A 20,978-nucleotide genomic window follows, 5' to 3' on the forward strand; every position below is an offset into this window, starting at 1 on the left:
TCTCTCTCTCTCTCTCTCTCTCTCTCTCTCTCTCTCTCTCTCTCTCTCTCTCTCTCTCTCTCCTTTTCTTCGTATCTCCAGTGCTTAGCAAAGTGCCTGGCACATAATAGGCATTTAATAAATACTAGTTAACTGACTAATAATTGGCTAATCCAATCTCAGAAAAAGAAAAAGAACAAAATGTAAAGGTGATGGGTGTGTGTATGTGGGGGGGGGGGGGGGTAAATGGAGGGTGGAGGTAAGATAAAAACAGAACAATACTTCTTGTCCGGATGGATTCAAAGAAGAATTCTAGCAAATTTTAAAGGAATAATCAATTGCATAAATATTTTCCAAATTGAGAAAGAATGTACTCTATCAGAGTTTTTAATGAGAAAAATATTAAACAAAGTAAGGATAAAGCAAAGAAGAACTATAGATCAACACCATTAAAGAATACCAATTCAAAAAATTTGCACAAAGTCTTGTCAAACATATTGCAGTAGTTTATTTAAGAAATAATTTATTATGATCAAGATGAATTTATATCAAAGAAGTAAGGATAGTTTAACATTAGAACAATCAACTAAAAGCAAATGCTAAATAATACCAATAACAAAAACGTCAAAAATACAATTTATCTTGATGTAGAAAAAAAAACTATTTGTTAACAAAGAACAAAACTTATTTATACTAAAAACAAAAAAACAAACAAACAAAACACCCCTACAAAATATAAACACAGAGCAAACTTTTTCAATATCATAAAAGTATCTATCTAAAACCAAAATCAATGGGGATACACTAGAATCTTTTCCAATAAATATGAGAGTATTACAATGACGCCAGCTCTCCCTAGTATTATTTGATATAAACTCCTAGAAATGTTGGCAATATCAATAAGACAAAAGAAATAAATTAAAGTTATAAAGGAAAATAAGAGATAAAGCTATCCTTGTTTGCTGACAACATAATCTTTTACTTAGAAAATCTAGGGAATCAAAAAATATAATGATTGAGAAAATTAATAGTTTCAGTAACGTTGCAGGCTACAAATTAAAACACATACAAAATAGCATTTCAATACGATAATAACATAATCCAAAAGGCAACAATAGAAAGAGAAATGCCATTCAAAGTAACTATAAAATACATAAATACTTGGGAATCAATCTACCAGAGAACAAAAAATATTTGTATAGATGCAAGTACGAAGGGCTCCTTAAAGAAATAAAAAACATGATGTATACTATTTTCGCTTTTTTAAAAAAAATTGTTTTTTATGGTTTTTCCCTTTTGTTGTGATTCTTCTTTTGCAATATGACTAATGTGGAAAGATATCTAACATGATTGTACATACATAACCAATATCAGGTTGTTTGCTGTCTTGGGGAGGAAGGATGGATAGGAAGAAGGAAAAAGCAACTTGGAGCTCAAAATCTTATAAAATGAATGTTGAAACTATCTTTACACATAATTGGAAAAAATAAAATACTATTAAGTTAAAAAAAAAGAACAACTGAAAATAACTGGAAGGATATTCAGTGCTCATGGGTAGGCTGAACCACTGTGATAAAAATGCAAATACTACCAAAGTTCATTTACAATTTTAATGATATACCAATAAAATTATGAAAGGAATACTTTACATATCTCAACAAAATAATATAAAAATTCATTTGGAAGAATAAAAGATCTGGAACAAGGAGGAAAATAATGGGAAAAAAATGTGAATGAAGGGGGAATAGCACTTCCAGACCTCAAGCTATATTATGAAGTAACAGTCATCCAAACATTTAGTATTGGTTAAAAAAAAATTAGGGAAGTAGATCAAAGGAATAGGATAGAAAAGGGAGAATAAGAAACAATGGAATTCCATAAAAGAATATTCAATAAGTCTAAAAGCATAATTTGCTCAAGAAAGAGCTTCATATTTGATAAGAAGTACTCAGGAAACTGGAAAGCAGCCTAGCAGAAATTAGGATTAGATGAACATTTGAAGTCGTATTCAAAATGGATACAGGATAATATTAAAGATCATACCATAAAAAATTTAGAAGAGAAACAGAACATATATTTTTCACAACTATGGGTAACAAATGTATTCTTAACCAAACAAAGGATAGAGGCAACTATAAAAGATAAAATAGATCATATTGATTACATGAAACTGAAAAGCTTATTCACAGAGAAGACTAATACATCTAGAACTGAATCAGTCAAATGGAGGAAAAAACCCATTGTATCAAATTTCTCAGATAATGCTTTGATATCCAAGATATATAGATAACTAACACATAATTGTATTGTGTATACATATACATGCATCATTCATACACACACACAAATATATCTCTACATGTGTGTGTATGTAAAAAGAAAGGGGGGAGGTAGGCAGGCAGGTAGGGAGAAAGGGGAAGGATGTAATGTTAATGGGATTTAAGATCTTCCCTGACCAATAATAGGGCTCAAGTGCAGCCCATTAAGGAAAGTTTACTCAGGGGAGGCTTGCTTTATAGGTAGGTTTTCATATCTTTTGCTAATTTCTAACTAGGCACTGAATGAGAGTTGTGATGCCCTCTGACTCTGAGAAGTGTATATTTACTTAGAGCTGACATTTTGCTTTGGGGGCTTGCTTATGAGAAGGATCTTGTGGTTCTCTGGTCGAGATTCTTAGTGGCCTTATGTTCAGAGATTCCTGCCTGCTCCGAGGTAAAGGCTCTCTAGATCCAGGGATGTATGTAAAGCATAATAGTTGATTCAGGCAGTCAGAGACTGGTCTGCTGGTCTTTATTTCTCCGCTTGTATTTTCTCTGTTTGTATTTTCCCTGAGGTTCAGGGTGCTGAATATAATTTTAAAAGATTGATGATCACTTAAACAGCTATCTTCCCTAGTAAAGCAGATCTAAGAACCTGTGCCAGCAGTCATCCTGGGTGTGTGTGTGGGGGGGGGGGGGAGGGGGGGACAGCTAGGGGGCAGCAGTGAATAGAGAGCTGGACCTGTAGTCAGGAAGATGGGTTCTCAATTACTGGCACTTTTACCTTCTGTTTCCTACCTGCAAAATGGGAATAATAATACATAATAATAACTCCTAGGGTTGTTGTGAGGACAAAGTGAGATATTTGTAAAGCACTTCACAAGAGCACTATGTAAATGCTAGCTCATAATAGAACTCATATATATATATATATATATATATATATATATAATATAAACTTATACATATAATATAAACTTAGAGCACTATATAAATGCTAGTTCATAATAGAACCAAAAGCCATTCCTCAGTATATAAATGGTCAAAAGATATGAAAAATCAGCTATTGAAAGAAGAATTACAACCTATTAAGAACCATATAGAAGAGTGTTCTAAATCACTAATAAGAGAACTGTAAAACAAAACATCCTTAGGTTTCAACTTATGCCCAGAAAACTGTCAAAAATGATAAAAAGATGGAAATAGTCAATGTTGGAAGGGTTATGGGGAGAAGATATATCAACAATCTCAGATACATAAATGGTAACACTTGATTGGTAGAAAACAAAAAATTAACAAGCCTCTTCATGAAGGTGAAAGAGAAAAGTATAAAACTAACTTGAAGCTTAATATTAAAAAAACACTAAGATCATTGCAATTGGTCCTATCAATTCCTGACAAATAAAGGGAGAAGAAATGGAAACAGCATCAGACTTCATATTCTTGGGGTCAAAGATCACTACAGAAGGTAACTGCCATCATGAAATTAAGATGCCTCTTTCTTGGAAGAAAAGCTATGGCAAATCTGGACAGAATAATAAAAAGTAGAGACCTCACTTTGCTGACAAAGGTCAATGTATTCAAAGCTCTAGTTTTTCCCATAACAAGCTGAGCATTGCAGAGCTGACATTCTTTTTAAATTATGGTGCTGGAGAAGACTTTTGAGAGTCCCTTGGATAGCAGGGATATCAAATGAGTCAACACTTACAGAAATTAATTCAAACTACTCATTGGAAGAACCAATACTGAAGCTAAAGTCTAAATGTTTTGGTCATATAATGAGAATGTAGGACTCATTGAAAAAGACTGATATTGGGAAAGATTGAAGGCAAAAGGAGAAGGGGATGGCAGAGGATGAGATGGATAGATAGTGTCATGAAAGCAATGAACATGAACTTGGACAAATTTCAAGAGATAGTAGGGGACAGAAGGTGAACTATGGTCTACGGGATCATGAAGAGTTGGACATGACTGAACAAATGAGCAGTAACACCAAAAGGTACATTGTTAGTTCAATGGAACTGTGAATCAGTATCACTAGTTTGGAAAGCAATTTGGAAATATATATATATATATATATATATATATATATATATATATATATGTAAAGTGACTAAAATGACCAGTGATTTGATTTTGACCTCATTGATTTTGAATCTCTTTGACTCAGAGATTCCAGTACCAAGCATATACTTTAAGGCAGTCATGGATAAGAAGAACATCCCCATGAATACCATAATATTTACGGCTGCTTTTTTTGTGGTTGCAAAGAATTGGAAATAAAACAATAATAACATAATAACAACAGTAACAACAACAATAGCTAATATTTATATACTGCTTTAAGGTTTGTAGAGGGTTTTATAAATGTTATATATTAATTTATATTATAAATATTATTTCATTTTTTCCCTCACAATCCTGGGAGGTTGGTGCCATTATTAATTGCATTTTACAAATGAGGAAATTGAAAAAAACAGAATGACTTGCCCAAGGTCACAGAACTATTAAGTGTCTGGACATCTGAAGTCATCTTTCTGACTCCAAGCTCAGCACTCTGTCCATTCCTCTATGTGACTGCCATCAATTGGGCAACAGCTATCCAGACTGGCACATGTATGTAATGGAATAGTACTATGCCATAAGATAGAATGAATAGACCAAATACAGGAAAGCATGAAAAAACTTGTCTTATGGTACAGACTAACTTAGAAAAAGGTGAAGAGGTGAGAGGAACCAAAAGGCTAGAGAGGAATATAGATAATTGGGAAGCTTAGGGCCCTTTTGCCCCACTGACTTTTCTGAGAGACCACTTCCAAAAAAAGGAAACCCTCTGTGTAGGATGCCATTTAGCTACAGCAGATTAATGATGTGTCCAGGTGGAGTGATCTCCCCAGGAGTCTATTCTGCTAGTAATGAGCTGAGGTCAGAAGCAGACCGATGGCTTTCAGCATCTGAGGGGAATGGATGACCATATGCATTTCATGGATTGGGGTGAGACAGAAGGTGACCCACATGGAACTCTTTGATCCCCCCATCCTTAGTAGGAGCTAGCCTGTGGAAGCTGCCATCTCTTCTTCGATTACTTCCTTTCCATTTTTCCCTGAAGCACAAGGACAGAGAGTAGAGAAGGAGAGAGGGACTCAAATAAGGGACATGCTTAAGTATAGCATTTTTACAGGCTATAATAAAAAACCCTGTTCCTTTAAATGTTCTTCTTTAAATTTCTCTAAGTTTCATTTCTCTAATGCTTCACCCATACCATGATTATTTGCTGTGCTTTGTGCTTAAGTTCTCAAGTGCAAAATTTGGGAATGAGAGGGAGAACTTGCCCTTAAAGAGACAAGAGATACCGTGTTTCCCTGATAATAAGACCTATCCCGAAAATAAGCCCTCCCCTTACTGTGTAAGATTCCTCTAAAATAAGCCCTCCCCCGAAAATAAGCCCTATTGAGATTGCTACTGTAGTGAAGGTGATCCCCTGCGCTACACGCTACATTACGGTACCCTCTGTATGCACCCCCCCCCGGGTGAAACGCATGCCGTGCTCCGAGCTGCATCCAATCAGAGCTGCAGCAGTGAGCGCATCATCCTGTTCTTCCCCAGTGATTTGCTTGCTGGTGCCATTGAGAGCAGTGCCGCGGAGGAGAGCTGAGGCAGGACAACATAAGCCCTCCCCTGAAAATAAGCCCTCTGGTGTTTTTCTTTCCAAAAAAATTAATAAGACAGTGTCTTATTATAGGGGAAACACGGTATCTATTCCCTCAAGAGGAGCTTGAAGGTTGAGGCCAGCGTCAAGAAAGAGATAGAATTTGTCAAAATGAATCATCTTCTAGAGTATATGTGCAGGCTGTGTAGCTATAATGTGTGCATATACGCATGCAAAACATACATGTTTTGCCTATCTATATAGATACATATATCTACACATAGGTGTATCTACACACATGTATGCTTGGTCTGCATACATGTTACATACATTGCGGTATACATACTATCTACATGTGCATGTGTGTGTATACGTGTGTATATGTATATACATATTCATCTTCCAGTTTCCTCAGTTAATAGAAGTCCAGTTGGAGATACACCAGCCCTTATAGTGGATGCCCTAACAATAGTACCACTACCCCAACCACTGAGTTTTGTTTGTTGTTAAGCCTATAATTCTAGCAGTGTGGAGAATTCTCAATGTGAAGAGTTCCTTCACTGATGCCAATCTGTAATTTAGAATCTTAGAGAGGTGCACGGGGTACTGAGAGTTTAAGTGACCTTCCCATGATCACATAGCTAGTACAATGTGTCAGAGGCAGGACTTGAACCTAGTCTTTGTGACTCTGAGGCCAACTCTGGCGCTACAGAAAGATTGCTTGATTTGGAATCAATGAGCCTGAGTTCAGTTCCTGGATCAGTTACTACCTATGACCTTGGACAAGTCACCTTAACTTTTTGGGTCTCAATTTCCTCATCTGTAAAATAAAGCATCTGGGTTGAATGATCTGAGTCAAGTTCTTCTGTACTTAAACATATGGGTCTTTTATTCAGTCTGTTATACTACCTTGTCAGGACAAACTGAATTTATTTGACTTGAAAATTCCCATTAAATTGGCAGAGTAGGTCTCAAACCCTCCTTCCCTGCAAATTAAAACCACCCCATATTCTTCTGCTTTAAACTCCTTATCCATTTGAATTCAGAGCTGAATGACATATTGGTTACATCAGTAACTAAATTCTCTTGGATGGGGTTCAACAAGTAATGCTTTATACTAAAATCTATCTTAGTGTTACAGGGAGATTGTGATGAATTGATGAAAAAAGCCAATGTGATTTGATAAGGCTTAAATGCGTTTATCTCTTAAAGAAATCCTTTCTTTTGTCTTACAATTATAGTAGGAAGAAAACTATGTATTTCCAGCATTCCAGAAAAACCCATTCAGGGCTCTTGCTTTTGTTTTAAGGTTAAAGTTTTCTCCTTTAAAACTATGAAATCCTACCACCATAAACCAGTCAAAAAGATAACCTGGTACAAGGGCTGCCCTCCTGCTTTTCTCTCCCAAAGGTCACAGGCCTAATCTGATGACTGTTTACCTCTCACAGTTCAGGTCATAAATGTCTCTCAAGAATGTCCATTGCAAAATGGAACCTGGCAGGTGCCAATGGTATTCCATGTGTGTTCATTTTTTGCAGATAACATGACTTTTTGTTATTCTCACTGAGCAAAGCTAGAGAAAGATCGCTACCCTGCTCCTTGGCCTCCTCAGTCATGACCATTCCTCTCTGAGGTCAATAGCATTTTCTCCCTGCAGAGAGAAGAGAGTCTCCTGACAATGCTGCCAGACCTGATTTTTAGGCAGAACACAAAAGTTGTTCAGGTGGTCAACTCTGTTATTCATTACACCTCTGTGAGTGACAGTAGTAGTTCCAGTCACATTGTTGTGCTACAGCGTTCTCCAAAGTAGGGGACCATGGCATGATTCTAAAGGATGTACAATGACCAATCACAGGGCATTCTACTCAATCACTGAACTAGTCTCCAATACAAACTCATTATCAACTGTTCCACAATTCTTCCTCCTTCCACTACTAGCCTTCTCTGTCTATACAAACTCCCAACAATCTTCTCTTCTCCACTTGGGGGGAGGGGGGGCAGTGAGCCTCTCAGGAAGTTATTCCTAACCAAGAGAAGGATACCCACACCAGCGATTATTGCACAGTCAACTTTCCATCCCCCAACCACTCCTGACCTTATGCACTTTACAGAGAAGGACTCTGTTCTTTGAGGCAATGACTGGTCAGAGTCCCATCCCTATCCCTATTTTTTAATTTTCAGTGGGACAGAAAATGTTTCATAAGATGAGTAGGCAGGGATGGCTTGGGATTTGCTTTGCAATTTGCTTTGCAATTTCATTATGTAATCTTTCCCCCCCAAACCATTCCTCTTCCAGACTGCCATATTTTTGCTGACAGTACTACCATCCTTCCAGTCACCCAAATTTGAAACCTTAGTGTCATCCTCAACTCCCTATAGTCACTCACCCCATGTATCTAATCAATTGCTAAATCTTGCCATTTATCTGTCTACAATGCCCTAGCATACATTGTCATCTCCTCTCAACTGGACTATACCAATATCCTTCAAGTCCCTCCCCACTGAAAACCATCCTTCACAATACTGCCAAAGTAATTTCACTAATACAGGTCATTTCCCTACTCAATAAACTCTAATACAGTGGTACTAGAATATAACTTGTAAATAATATGTATATAATTGGGGTACACTCTCAACTTATTTTCTGATAAGGGTGCACAGTTAAATAATTTGGAGACCACTGATATAAACCAGCTAAAGAGCTGGCCTAGGAATCAGGTAGACCTGGGTTTCAGTCTTGCCTCTGGCACTCACCAATTGCTAGACTAACAGCGAATCATCTAAGGTGCCTGAACCTTGATACTCTCATCTGTAAAATGGAGATAATCATGCTAAATCTGAGAATTGTCCTCAAGGTTCAGAAAGACCTGGGTTTAAGAATTGCTTCTGCCATATTTTGGCTGTGTGAACCTGGGCAAGTGATTTAATTTTTCAGTGCCCCCAGATGATCCTTATGACATCCTGTGAGGTTGTTGGGAGAAATGGCACCATTGTCCCCTCACCACCTCACCCCTTCCCTTTTATATTGGTGTGAAAATTCAGACCTAGAGAGTCATTAAACTATATAGCTCTAGAGCTACAAGGCAATTTAGAAATCATCTGGTTCAATTCTTTCATTTTACAAATTAGGAAATTGAGGCTTAAAGAGTTTAAATGATTTGCCCATATCCACACAAGTAGCAAGCATCAGACACAGAGTTCAAATTCAGACCCTCTGAATCCCAATCCATCACTCTTTCCACTGGAATACCTTGAATAGTAGGTTGATTTGACCCACAAATAAAGGTCAAGTCACAGCTAGAAATGCAATGTGTCTGATAGACCAGGCAATCCCATTGCTTCCGGGGGTGGGGAGAGTAGGGAGGGCATGCACATTAGTGGTACATCACTCGTGCATATGGAAAAAAGTCCAAGTCCTGAATTCAGAAGCTCTATGATCCAATCACTAATTGACCAATGACTTATTATAAAGCAACAAATCTTTGATTAGCTCAGACTACAGCATTCATTCAATGAGTAAGGACTGAGTGCCTACTACATGCACAATTACTTGCCTAAAGTTGATATTTACCTTTTAAAAAGCAATCTCACAAAGTCTCCAGAATCCTCTGCTTTCTAGTATTATTTTTGTTGTTTTTCAGTAATTTCTGACTTTTTGTGATCCCATTTGGGATTTTTTTTTTTATGGCAAAGATACTGACTTTTCCTTCTCCATTCCTTTTTTTTTTTTTTGTCTTTTGGAGGGCAATTGGGGTTAAGTAACTTCCCCCAGGTTACTGTAATGGGAATGCAAATTTGGAAGATCTTCCCTGCCCCTAGGCTAAAGTGCACCTGAAGCCTGGGGTGGGAGGCTTGTTTTTCAGTAGATACTTTTTGATTGGCCAGTGGGTCAATAAGGTTGTTACATTCTCTGAGCCAGGAGAAGGCTATATAAGCCCGGATGTGAGGCTTTGTTTTGGGGGCTCACTTTGAGAAGTGTTCTTTGATTTGATCTGTATTCTGGGAAGCCGCTGTCCAGAGCCTGCCTCCCCCCCCCCCTTTGAAAAATGCAGATGTTGATTGGGTATGGATGTATGGATGTAATGGCTGGACAGTTTGGAAAGCTGTCTACTTGATCTGTTTCTGTCTTGATAATTCTGCCTGTATACTTTGAAGTTCGGGGTGCTGACCTTTTTCCCCTGAACAAGGTAAACGATATATGGTCTGACTGATTAAAGTAAGCTTGTTAACCCATTTTGAGTTGCTTTCCTTTAACAAAGCAGATCCAAGAACCTGTGGTAGCAGCAAACCCTGAGGACGTGCTTGGGGTGCTTGCCACTACAGTTACATGGCTAGTTTTTTTGTGTTAAGTGTCTGAGGCGGAACAGAACTCAGGTTCTCCCGACTCTGGGGCAGGCACTTTACTCACTGTGCCACCTACCCGCCCCTTCTCCATTACTTTCTGCCATTTCCTTCTCCAGCTCATTTTACAAAGGATGAAACTGAGGCAAACAGGGTTAAGTGACTTGTCCAAGGTCACATAGCTAAGTAACTGTCTGAATCCAGATTTGAACTCAGATCCTCCTGACTCCAGAGCTGGTGCTGGATTCCCTTGGTCGCCTAGCTGCCTGACCTCTCTTAGCAGTCATTTTATAAGAATTTTCACAAGTGCTTCCCTAGGCAGCCCTTCTGGGGGGCTGGTTTCAGAGCCTTTAAATTTAGCTTGGTTACAAATTATCATCACTCATCATCATTATTAACAAGTACACTGTGCCCTGGTGATAGGGGCACTTCATTAGAGTAAGCAGTGATCCCTTATCCCTTTAGGACCAGAGGTGTTAAGAAAACAGGCTGACTCCAGTCTCTGTCTTGATCTCTTTGGGGGTTTAAATCAAACATCATCTTAGCCAGCAGCCAGGTGGCTCAGCAGCTACAGTGCCAGGGCTCAAGCCAGGAAGACCCAAGTTCAAATGTGGCCTCAGACTTTGACTAGCTGTGGCAAGTGACTTAACCCTGTTTGCCCCAGTTTCCTCATCTGTAAAATGAGGTAGAGAAGGAAACAGCAAACCACTCCAGTATCCTTGCCAAGAAAACCCCAAATAGGGTCACAAAGAGTCAGACAGGACTCAACAACAACAACATCTTGGCCAGGTACTCTAGTTAATACCTAAATGATTAAATTATTAGTCAGCTACATGAATCCACCTTCTCAGCTTCAAGTCAAGTGCTGATAACAAAGACAGAGTGGTTTGCCTGCCCACAACACTAGTGGTGGATATTGGCTTCATGCTTCCTCTCCTTCTTCCCTCTATAAACTGAAACTAACTTAGTCATGGTTCCTCTCCATCTCACAGGTATGTAGTAAAAATAGCAATAAAGGGATGGTACCCTCTGTGCTAGCACAATTGGCAAGTCATTCGCTTCTTCATTTTTTCACTGTTGTTGGCATCTTCAGTATTTACCAGGACTTAAGTCTCTGTACCTCCCTACACAGGTAGCCAGCTGGGAATGCTAGGCATCTTTTGCTATGAATGGTTTATGGTGACTTTTAATAATACAGTTCAATAAAAGGGACCAGAAAGACTGATCATGTAAATACAATGGATGATACATCATTCAGTGATTTCAGGGATTGCATCAGAGAACTATGCAATGACCTGCCCACAGTGATGTGCAATACATATCTGCAGGGCTATTTCACCCTGGAATTTCAGATGAGAGAGAGTCTTTCACACACATTCTTAGACTTTTAGACATTCATATTGTGTCTATCCTGCTTACTCTGAACTCCTGGCTCATCTTTACTCCTGATTCTAGATGCCTAATGAGTAGAAGAGGAAGGAGCCCTACACAATACGTTAAAGCATTAAGTGAATAATATACTAATTGACAATAAGAGTTGACTATATACATATATATACACATACATATATGTGTGACATACATGTGTATACTTATATATATATATATACATACATATAGATATATATATAACTAATGTGTGTGTGTATCAGCTAGGAGGCACAATGTGCAGAGTGCCAGGTCTGAAATCAGGAGACTTACCTTCCTGAGTCCAAATCTGGCCTCGGACACTTACTAGCTGTGTGACCCTTGGATAAGTCACTCAAACCTATTTGCCTCGGTTTCCTCATCTGTAAAATGAGCTGGAGGGACAGCTAGGTGGCGCAGTGAATAGAACACTGGTCCTGAAGTCAGGAGGACCTGAGTTCAAATCTGACTTCAGACACTTGACACTTAACTAACTGTGTGACCTTGGGCAAGTCACTTAACCCCAAATGCCCTGTCTTCCCCCCTCTGGAAAAAAAAAATGAAATGGAGAAGGAAATAGCAAACTACTCTAGTATCCCTACCAACAAAATCCCAAATAGGGTCATGAAGAGTGGGATCTCCCCTGGAGAATTAATGGAACAAGAATCCCCACAGGATGAAAATGGACTGGAAGGAAGGGTGTGATACATGTGTGGTGAGAGGGAGAACCCACATTGATGAGGTCACAGCTCTTCCAAAATGTCAAAGTGCTATTTTTTCCACTGTAGTAAGTCTTCAATCCCAAAAGACCAAACTCTTTTTAATACGATGTGTATTTAGGTCCCTCCAAAACTAGTCATTTAAAAAGCAAAAACAAAAAACCAGATTTACTGAGTGTGCTATACTGAGATGCAAGGATGCAGAGGACTGCCCACATGAATTAAATAAGTTAGGTAAGAGCTGTACACAAATAACTGTTTAAAAAAAAAAGAAGGGGAGGAGAGGAAGGAGGCAAAAATGGAATGAGAGATACAGAGGGGAGAGAAATAATTTCTAGCTGTGGGGATCAAGATGTTTGTCTCCACGGTGGAATGATTTCAGCTGAATAGCGAATACCTAATAGCATGCCATTGACGATAAAATGTGTCTTCTTGATCTTGCTGGGTGTGGACAAATATCACTCCTTTTGCCCCCCTTCCTCTCTCCCCACCCATATGCTGTTTGGACTTATTGCTTATAGACAAAGACTGCTTGCTGTTGTCCAGGCTCCTGTATCTAATACCTTTGTGGACTGAAGGCTTCACCTTGCAGCTGGTTAAACATGGGGATATTTTGGCCCGCTTTCCACCATACTGCTGTCTGTCCTAACATGGCTTCATCATTTCCCCTTTTGGCCTCCCAGGCTGACTCAAAAAGAGAGGGCTGATGTCACATGCAGCCACGGTGACTCTGAAGGGGAAAAAGTCAAGGGCAGAGAGGGACACAATGGTCCTTGAATCATGTCAGTCATCCTCCAATCAGCTTAGATTTGTGATCCTTTGTCAGTGGCACAAGGGCATCAGCCTCTGGAGCACTTCAGCAGGACAAGAAAATGAGCAATGCTGGGCTCTGAGTTCCAGCACTTATCAGAGTAGAAATCCTGGGACCCCAGAGAGGGGCATACTGTCAGATGGCTGTTGTATTGGTAAAATTTACGGGACTGCTTTTTTTTTTCCTTTTCTGTTTTTGTCTCTTGGATATAACCATAGCAGGATGAGTGACATTGGTAAGAGAAGGTACATTCAAAAATGGATGTGTCTCTCTGCCTGTTAATAAAAATACAGTACAAATACAGCAAGCATTTATTAAGAGACTTGCTAATCCCTGACACTACCCCCCTGGGAGTACCCAGGGACCCTTCATAGAGGAGATGGCATTTGAGTGGGACCTCGAAGAGGAGGAATAGTGGGAATTGGACAGACACAGCTAAAGGTACCATATGAAGGCAGAAAAAAAGTGTGTGTGTGTGTGTGTGTATACTTACACATACACAAAGACTTATTATTTGAATCAGCTTGACACAGCTCAGCAGAAAAAAAAATCATGTTTTTACAGATTCTCATTCCCTGTTTTACTTTTAAGTTCATTAGCTCATATTCTTGGGATAGTTAGCCTTCCTTCTGACCACATGGTTCCAGGTTCAAACTATTTTCCCTGCCAATAGAATTGTCTTTATCTTGCAGTGGATTCCACTCAGATTTCTTAATCAAGTCTCTCTTTTCTGGGCCCTTTCTGACAGCCTTAACAAAATTCCTCTCAGTGGGTGTCCCCCCAAATGTTTCTTAACTGGCTGCCCCCCACTGCTTTCCAACAGGCATGGAATTCTGGTTTCAGATGATCCTCAATTCTTCTAAACAGCTTCTTTTTAAATTCTGTAACCTGACTGTATACTTCCTAGTCTCATTGTCCTTTAAACCCTCTGACAATCATCACTCAGTAAAAAATTAGCATCTCAAAGGGTCTCCTTTTCAGCTGATGACATTATCTACCGAGAAACAAGTAACAAAGCTGGGAGTCCTCCTTTCCACCTGGTAGTTCAATTTTTCTTTCTTTCCTAGAGCTGGGAGATTACTTCTGCAGCTAGCTGTCTGAAAATGGCATGGGAGTCTTTCTTTCCATTTCCCCCTCCTTAGAAGAATCCTTCTTGTACAAAACCTATGCTCTTTCCCCCCAAAACTCCAACTCCCATATTTCTATCAAGGGCACCACCATAGTTCTAAATCATCCAGTTTCCAATGTCAATTTCACCAGAACTCTCCATTCTTCCTCATCCCCCATAACCAATCAATTGCCAAATGGTATCCATTCTATTTCCACAATAGCTCTCCCATCTGTCTCCTTTCTCCACTCAAATGGCCACCAGCCTAGGTCTGCATCACTTTCCACCTGAACTATTGCAATACAGTCCTCATTGGTCTCCCTGTCTCCAGTTTCTCTCATCTCTAATCCATAAACCACTCTGCTGCCTAAATAATATCTGTGCCAAAACACAGATCAGATCTCATCACACCATCCCTTCTTCAAGAGCTTCATTATTTTCCTGTTGACTCCAAGGTCAAATACAAACTCTTACGTTTGGTATTTAAAGCCCTGCACAATATGGATCTGGCTGATTTTTCCACACTTGTTACAAATTAGTCTCCTTAATATGATCTTTCAAACCAGCCTTGCTGACTTACACAGGGCACTTCAAGCCTCTGAAAGAGCTATCTTCTCCCACATATTTTGCCTCAGCTCAGCCTCATAAAATCCCCAGTCCCTTAAAAGTAAAGTTGATCTCAGACAGCTTCTCCTACATGAGACCTTTCCTTGTTCTCTAATGTTTAATGGTTCTTTCACACTGGCATTACCTAGCCCTTATGTTGCATAACTTGTGTATTTACTTATATATCCACAGGATGTTTTCTCTGATAGAATGTAAGCTCACTGAGGCAAGTATTAATGCCTTTTGCTGAATAGTACTGAATGGGCTTTGCCTCAGACAAACTGAGGCCTAAGAAAGACCTTACCTTAAAAAGGTTAAGGTCCTCCCCTAAGGTCTCTGGGGCCATCGCCAGTCTTCTTGATTTATGTCTTACCACTGGACTCTGATGACTCTGGAGGAGAGAGTGAGGCTGGTGACTTTGCACAGCCCTGCCTCACTTAAATCCAATTCACTTGTAAGTCAAGATATCACCCTCCTAACATCATTGGTCCTTTAGAATGAAGGATGAACAACAACAAACAACAGTAGGCACTTAATATGTACTTGGTAATTGAATCATTATCTAGCTGCTTTTTAAAGTGATTCTCAAAAATTTACCCACAAGGAATAACAATTCATATTTATAAAATACTGCAAAGTTTTCAAAGCCCATTCCTCAAAACAAAATAAATCAAAGCAAAAATCCCTTTGTTTAAAGGAATTGCTTCTTTAAAACTTTTTATGTAAATGATGGCTGGCCAAGGGGAGTGGGTAGGGGAAAACACACACATGTATATATGTATACACTCATGTATATATGTGTATATACATGTATACATATATGTGTACACATGCACATATATATGTTTAAAATGCCTGTTAATACATAGACTAATAGAGCTTTGTAGTTAGTACAAACCTTTCCACTCTAAAAATGTGACCTGCAGATTTTAAGTGACTTGCTTAGCTCTCCAGATCAGTTCAATGGTTTGGGGACTTATAGGTATCGACATACAAGAATCAGACTGATTATTCAATGCTAAAAAACTAAAAAAAGCTAAAAAATTAGGGCACTGTAACTCACAAGGGAATGCTGTGGTGTAGTTGACCTATGTCATAGCATTCCCTTGTCAGCTACAGCGTCTAAAGTGGAAACACAGAGAAGAGAAGGATCAGCAAGGGAAGGGTATTAGAGTAGCACTGCCCCTCCTTCCCCCCAACAAACAAATAAACAAACCAGACCAAACCTGGGCAGCAGCTAATACCTCTAACTAGGAACCAAAATAAGGAAGGACAGGGAAGGGGCACAGCCAGAGACATTGAGCACAGTGATCTTCTGGTCATTGTAGAAGGAAGAAGTCCACAGTGGACTTACAACCCCTGGGCTTGGCTCAACATTACACTGATTTCTTAACTTTTTAAGTCTTCCTACCATATTCAGTAGGTGGAACTCCAACTTTCAACATTCCTCTGTGCATCAAGGCAGCTCATATATGCAGTATAAAGGGGAATTTATAAAGAGGGGTTTATTTATATAATAATAATTATTATTTATTTAGAGTTAATTTATAAAGAGAACCAGAAGGGCTAACAGGAAAGAAATTTTTAGAATGTTTTAGGCATAGAGGTTTCCAGATTAAGTGAGGAGAGTTTTAAGGTATCCATCAGTCTGTTTCAGTCACGAGGGGTGCCAGAAGGGGTAAGGTGCACTGTCTACAGCAGAGACAATCAGCAAAAAAGTTCTCGGTCCAAAAATCTAAGGAGATCTTCTGGACTACCTACCACACACCCGCTCAAAAAAAAAAACCAGGAAGGGCTGAGGCAAGACTCAGGTGAAGGTTTTCTGGCTCCTTTAAGTCCCAAATAAAACCTCTTCTTTTACTGGAAGCCTTCCTTGACCCCTCTTAATTCTAATACCTTACCTCTGTTGATAATTTCCTATACATCCTGTGTATAGTTTACTTGTAGGTGTTTGTTTGCATGCCGTCTCCTATTAGACTGTAAACTCTTTGAGGGCAGGAACTGTCTTTGGCCTCTTTTTGTATCCCCAGTGCTTAGTACATTGCCTAGTACATAGGAAGTACTTAAGAAATGTTTACTGATTGAAGTGCAGTACTCTTTCCATTACACAGTGTTCCAAAAAGGAAGGCATCACATAATCCACAATGAATGAAAGGGGAGGGTATTCACTACTGCCATTCCACCTTTATGGAAACAGCCTCAAGTTTAATTCCGTAAACAATTATTACAACACATATTTATCATGTGCCTATTCTGTACCAAGTACTGTGGTAGGTGCTGAGGATACAAAGAAAAGAAAAACAATGTCTGGGGGCGGCCAGGTGGCTCAGGTGAGTAAGAGCACCGGCTCCAGTGTCGGGTGACCTGGAGATCGAATCCCGGGCTCAGACACTTAGCACCCACCCAGAAACACCGGCCGTGTAACCTTGAGCAAGTTACTTAACCCCGATTGCTTTAAAAAAAACAAACAAACAATGTCTGCCCTCAGGGAGTTTGCATTTTTCTGGGTCTGAATTGGTTACAAAACCATGCCTCAAAGATATTCAACCTGTTTCCTCACTGACTCACAGTAGACACATAATAGCCTGTGTACCCATCTTGTGGGGGCATAATGCAAATCATAATTATGACAAAAACCACCTGCCAGCAATTTACATTCCATGACATCCTCTCTGGCAGAATCGGGACTCTCAGATGGAATCACACATATCTACTTGTGCAAATAAACATATAATGTGTGTAGATGGCACATACAAAAGCCAGTCAGGATTGTTGTGCTGGAGATGTGAAAAACCTAAGGAAAGCCCACCATCCCTTAGGTAAGCCAAATGAATCTTTTCATTAACAAGGCCCAGGGTGGGCAGAGATTACCATAGAGTGTTACATAGCTTTTGGTTAATCATTGTAATTTTTATATGTGAAACCAGTTACCCTGTGTAGCAATAGAAAAAATGAAGCCCTTCCCACATCCCTACATTTTGGAACAGTGTGTCTCTGAAAGAGAGAGAATGTAATTTGTTCCCTGGGTATGGAATTTGATGCTGTTTGGTAAACAGCAGGACCCTGGCACTGGATTCGGTGAGGAGAGCTTTAGAAATATTGGCTCAGGCTATTTTGCTTGGATTGGGGGAACTGATATGGGGGTGGGGGGAGAGGGGAATTAGCAACAAGAAGCTCCTGTACTCTCTGTTTCCTCTTTCTTCTGCCCAATGAGATAAATCACTCATGTTTATATTCACCTCCAAGCAATTTGGGTAGCCACCTGGGGCCTCTCTCAGCTTCCTTCAGTTTTTCATAGCCAGCCCAAATGAGAGGAGGGATCTGGATGGGAAATATTTGTTTTCCCTATCATTTCTGGAGTAAATAGCTTAGAGAGTCAGTCATTGGTGAGCTAATGGGATGAAGTGTTTGTGTGTGTGTGTGTGTGTGTGGTTGGAAAGTATATACCCAGGGATATGCTGGTTAAATGTTTAACTACTGGCTCTCCAAAAAAAAATGCATGACTCACTTTTATGTTTAATTTACATTGTAAATATTCAACCTATCACTTTCTTAAGACTAAATCAACAAAACAATAAATCAAGCTGTATTTTGTATCATTTTCCAATTTCAGTGTTTATACCGACTCTAGCACATTCCTCAATTGTATTTATTCTGATTAAACTGATTTTTTTTATTAGTGTGTAAGCTTGTGAGATACAGGATAGAACTGTATCTGGTATTTCACTTTGCAATGTGGTGTAAAGGAAAAAGCATTGACCAGAAGGTCTGTGTTTAAATCCTGGCTCTTGTATTTACCAGCTCTATGACCCTGAGCAAAGTTATTAACCTCTCTGATTTTTGGTTTTCTTATCTGTAAAACAGAACTATAAATTAACTTCTTGCTATGTAGAGTTGTTAAGAAGCGCTGTAGAAAGGTGACCTATTCTTGAAGAAAAATGAGAACTCAGGTTGTCAGGAAATGGAATCCACAGATATAACTAACTCCACATGTCTCCCTTGTCTACACCTTTCTCTTTACTCATATTGCCCTTATCCTTGCTCAGGCCCTCATCACCTCTCACCTGTAATGTTCAAACAGTTGCCTAATTGGCGTTCCTGCCTCAAGTCTCTCCTCTCTCTAAGCCATCTTCCACACAGATCCCAGAGTGATTTTCCTAAAGTATAAGGCTTTCCATGTCACTTCCCTAATCAATAAACTCCAATGACTCCTTATTGCCTCCAGGATCCACTCTAAGTTCTTCTATTTAGCTTTCAAAGTCCTTCACAACTTGGCCCCAATACACTCTTCCAATCTTATTATAAGTTACCCTCCTTGCCACAGTCAATGGTCCAATGAAAGTGCCATTAGATTGTAAGATCCTTGAAGGCAGGGACTGTCTTTTGCCTCTTTATGTATCCCCAGTGCTCAGTACTGGGTATTGACACATGGTAGGCATTTAATAAATATTTGTTGATTTACCGTTTCTCACACAGGGATCTACCCTTACAGACTCATACTGTCTGCTCACTTTTAGAATCCCTTGTTACTTCAAAATGCTGCTTGATACATACTATATCTAGTCTTTCCTGATTCCCCCAGTTTCTTACACTTACCCCAATTTTTATCTTGTATTTATTTGCAACTATTACATATACATATCAATATCTATCCAATTGTATCTATATATAGATATCTATACATCTATATTTTTATAGATATGTCCACTTACCAATTTTACATTTATGTACTTGTCTCTCTTACTAGAACATATGTTTCCTGAGGGCAGGGACTGTATCATTGTTGTTTCTGTATTCTCAAGATTGAGTAGAGTGGGTACAGGGTTCGTGACGAGGCGGTCGCGGAGGGGGCCGGGGCCGAGGCCGGGCCGGAGCCCAGGGCGGCCGCGGCGGTGGGGGCGCGCAGGCGGCAGCCCGCGTGAGCCGAGGCTGGGGCCCCATCCGGAATAGACCAACCATGGCCCGCGGAGGCGCCGGGGGCGGAGGCAGGAACCGACCCGCGCCTTACAGTCGACCAAAACAGCTTCCAGATAAGTGGCAACACGACCTGTTCGACAGCGGCTTTGGAGGCGGGGCTGGCGTCGAGACCGGTGGGAAATTGCTGGTCTCCAATCTGGATTTTGGGGTCTCGGATGCGGATATTCAGGAACTATTTGCTGAATTTGGAACTCTGAAAAAGGCAGCTGTACATTACGATCGGTCTGGCCGGAGCTTAGGAACAGCAGATGTTCACTTTGAGCGAAAAGCAGATGCTCTGAAGGCCATGAAACTGTATAATGTTGTCCCTTTGGATGGTCGCCCTATGGATATTCAGCTTGTTACATCACAGATTGATACACAACGAAGACCTGCACAGAGTGTAAATAGAGGCGGAATGACTAGAAACCGTGGCTCTGGAGGTTTTGGTGGTGGAGGCGGTACCCGGAGAGGCAGTCATGGAGGCAATCGAGGACGAGGCAGAGGGACTGGAAGAAATTCAAAACAACAGCTTTCCGCAGAAGAACTAGATGCACAATTGGATGCTTATAATGCCAGGATGGATACCAGTTAAACTAGCCAACATATTCCCTGCATGGAACAGGACCCAGGAATCTCATTCTTTACCCTTTTCGCTGGAGGGCGGAGTAGAGGACTTTGGCTCTGCTACCAATGATGGATTTGTTTCTTTTATGTTTCGAAATAGGATTTAAAACTCATGTAAAGGTTTTTTTTTTTAATTCTGAAACAGACCTGTTTTGTACCAAGTTATTTTTGGGATAAATTTTACTGGTTGCTGTTGTGGAGAAGGTGGCGTTTTCACCTTTGCCATAATAAAATAGAAATGTGTAGGAAAAAAAAAAGATTGAGTAGAGTGTCTAGCACTGTGTTGATGGGTTGGTTTGTTAATCAACTGCTGGAAATGTATCAATGTGAAAAAAAAAAGCTGGTCTTTTGTTTCAGTAATCAGCTTAAAAAGTAATGTATAAATTACAGACACATAGTGTCTGTGATGACTAACTTTGATAGACTGGGCCTCTCTCAGCAATGCAAGGCTATAAGACAACTCCAAAGGACTGAATGATGGAAAGAGAAAGATTTATGGAGCCAGAATGCAGATTGA

At 39.7% G+C, this 20,978-nt stretch overlaps 1 pseudogene; it reads left to right on the forward strand.

Annotated features, from left to right (window-relative positions):
* Positions 1 to 20,718, forward strand: part of LOC138144458 (THO complex subunit 4 pseudogene) — a 64,032-nt pseudogene extending 43,314 nt beyond the window's left edge.
* The last annotated feature ends 260 nt before the right edge of the window (positions 20,719 to 20,978 follow it).

Source organism: Petaurus breviceps, unplaced genomic scaffold, assembly GCF_028583685.1.
Source record: "Petaurus breviceps papuanus isolate PSGF00001 unplaced genomic scaffold, PetGlider_PUasm1.0 90700, whole genome shotgun sequence".
In the NCBI taxonomy this organism is placed as follows: domain Eukaryota; kingdom Metazoa; phylum Chordata; class Mammalia; order Diprotodontia; family Petauridae; genus Petaurus; species Petaurus breviceps.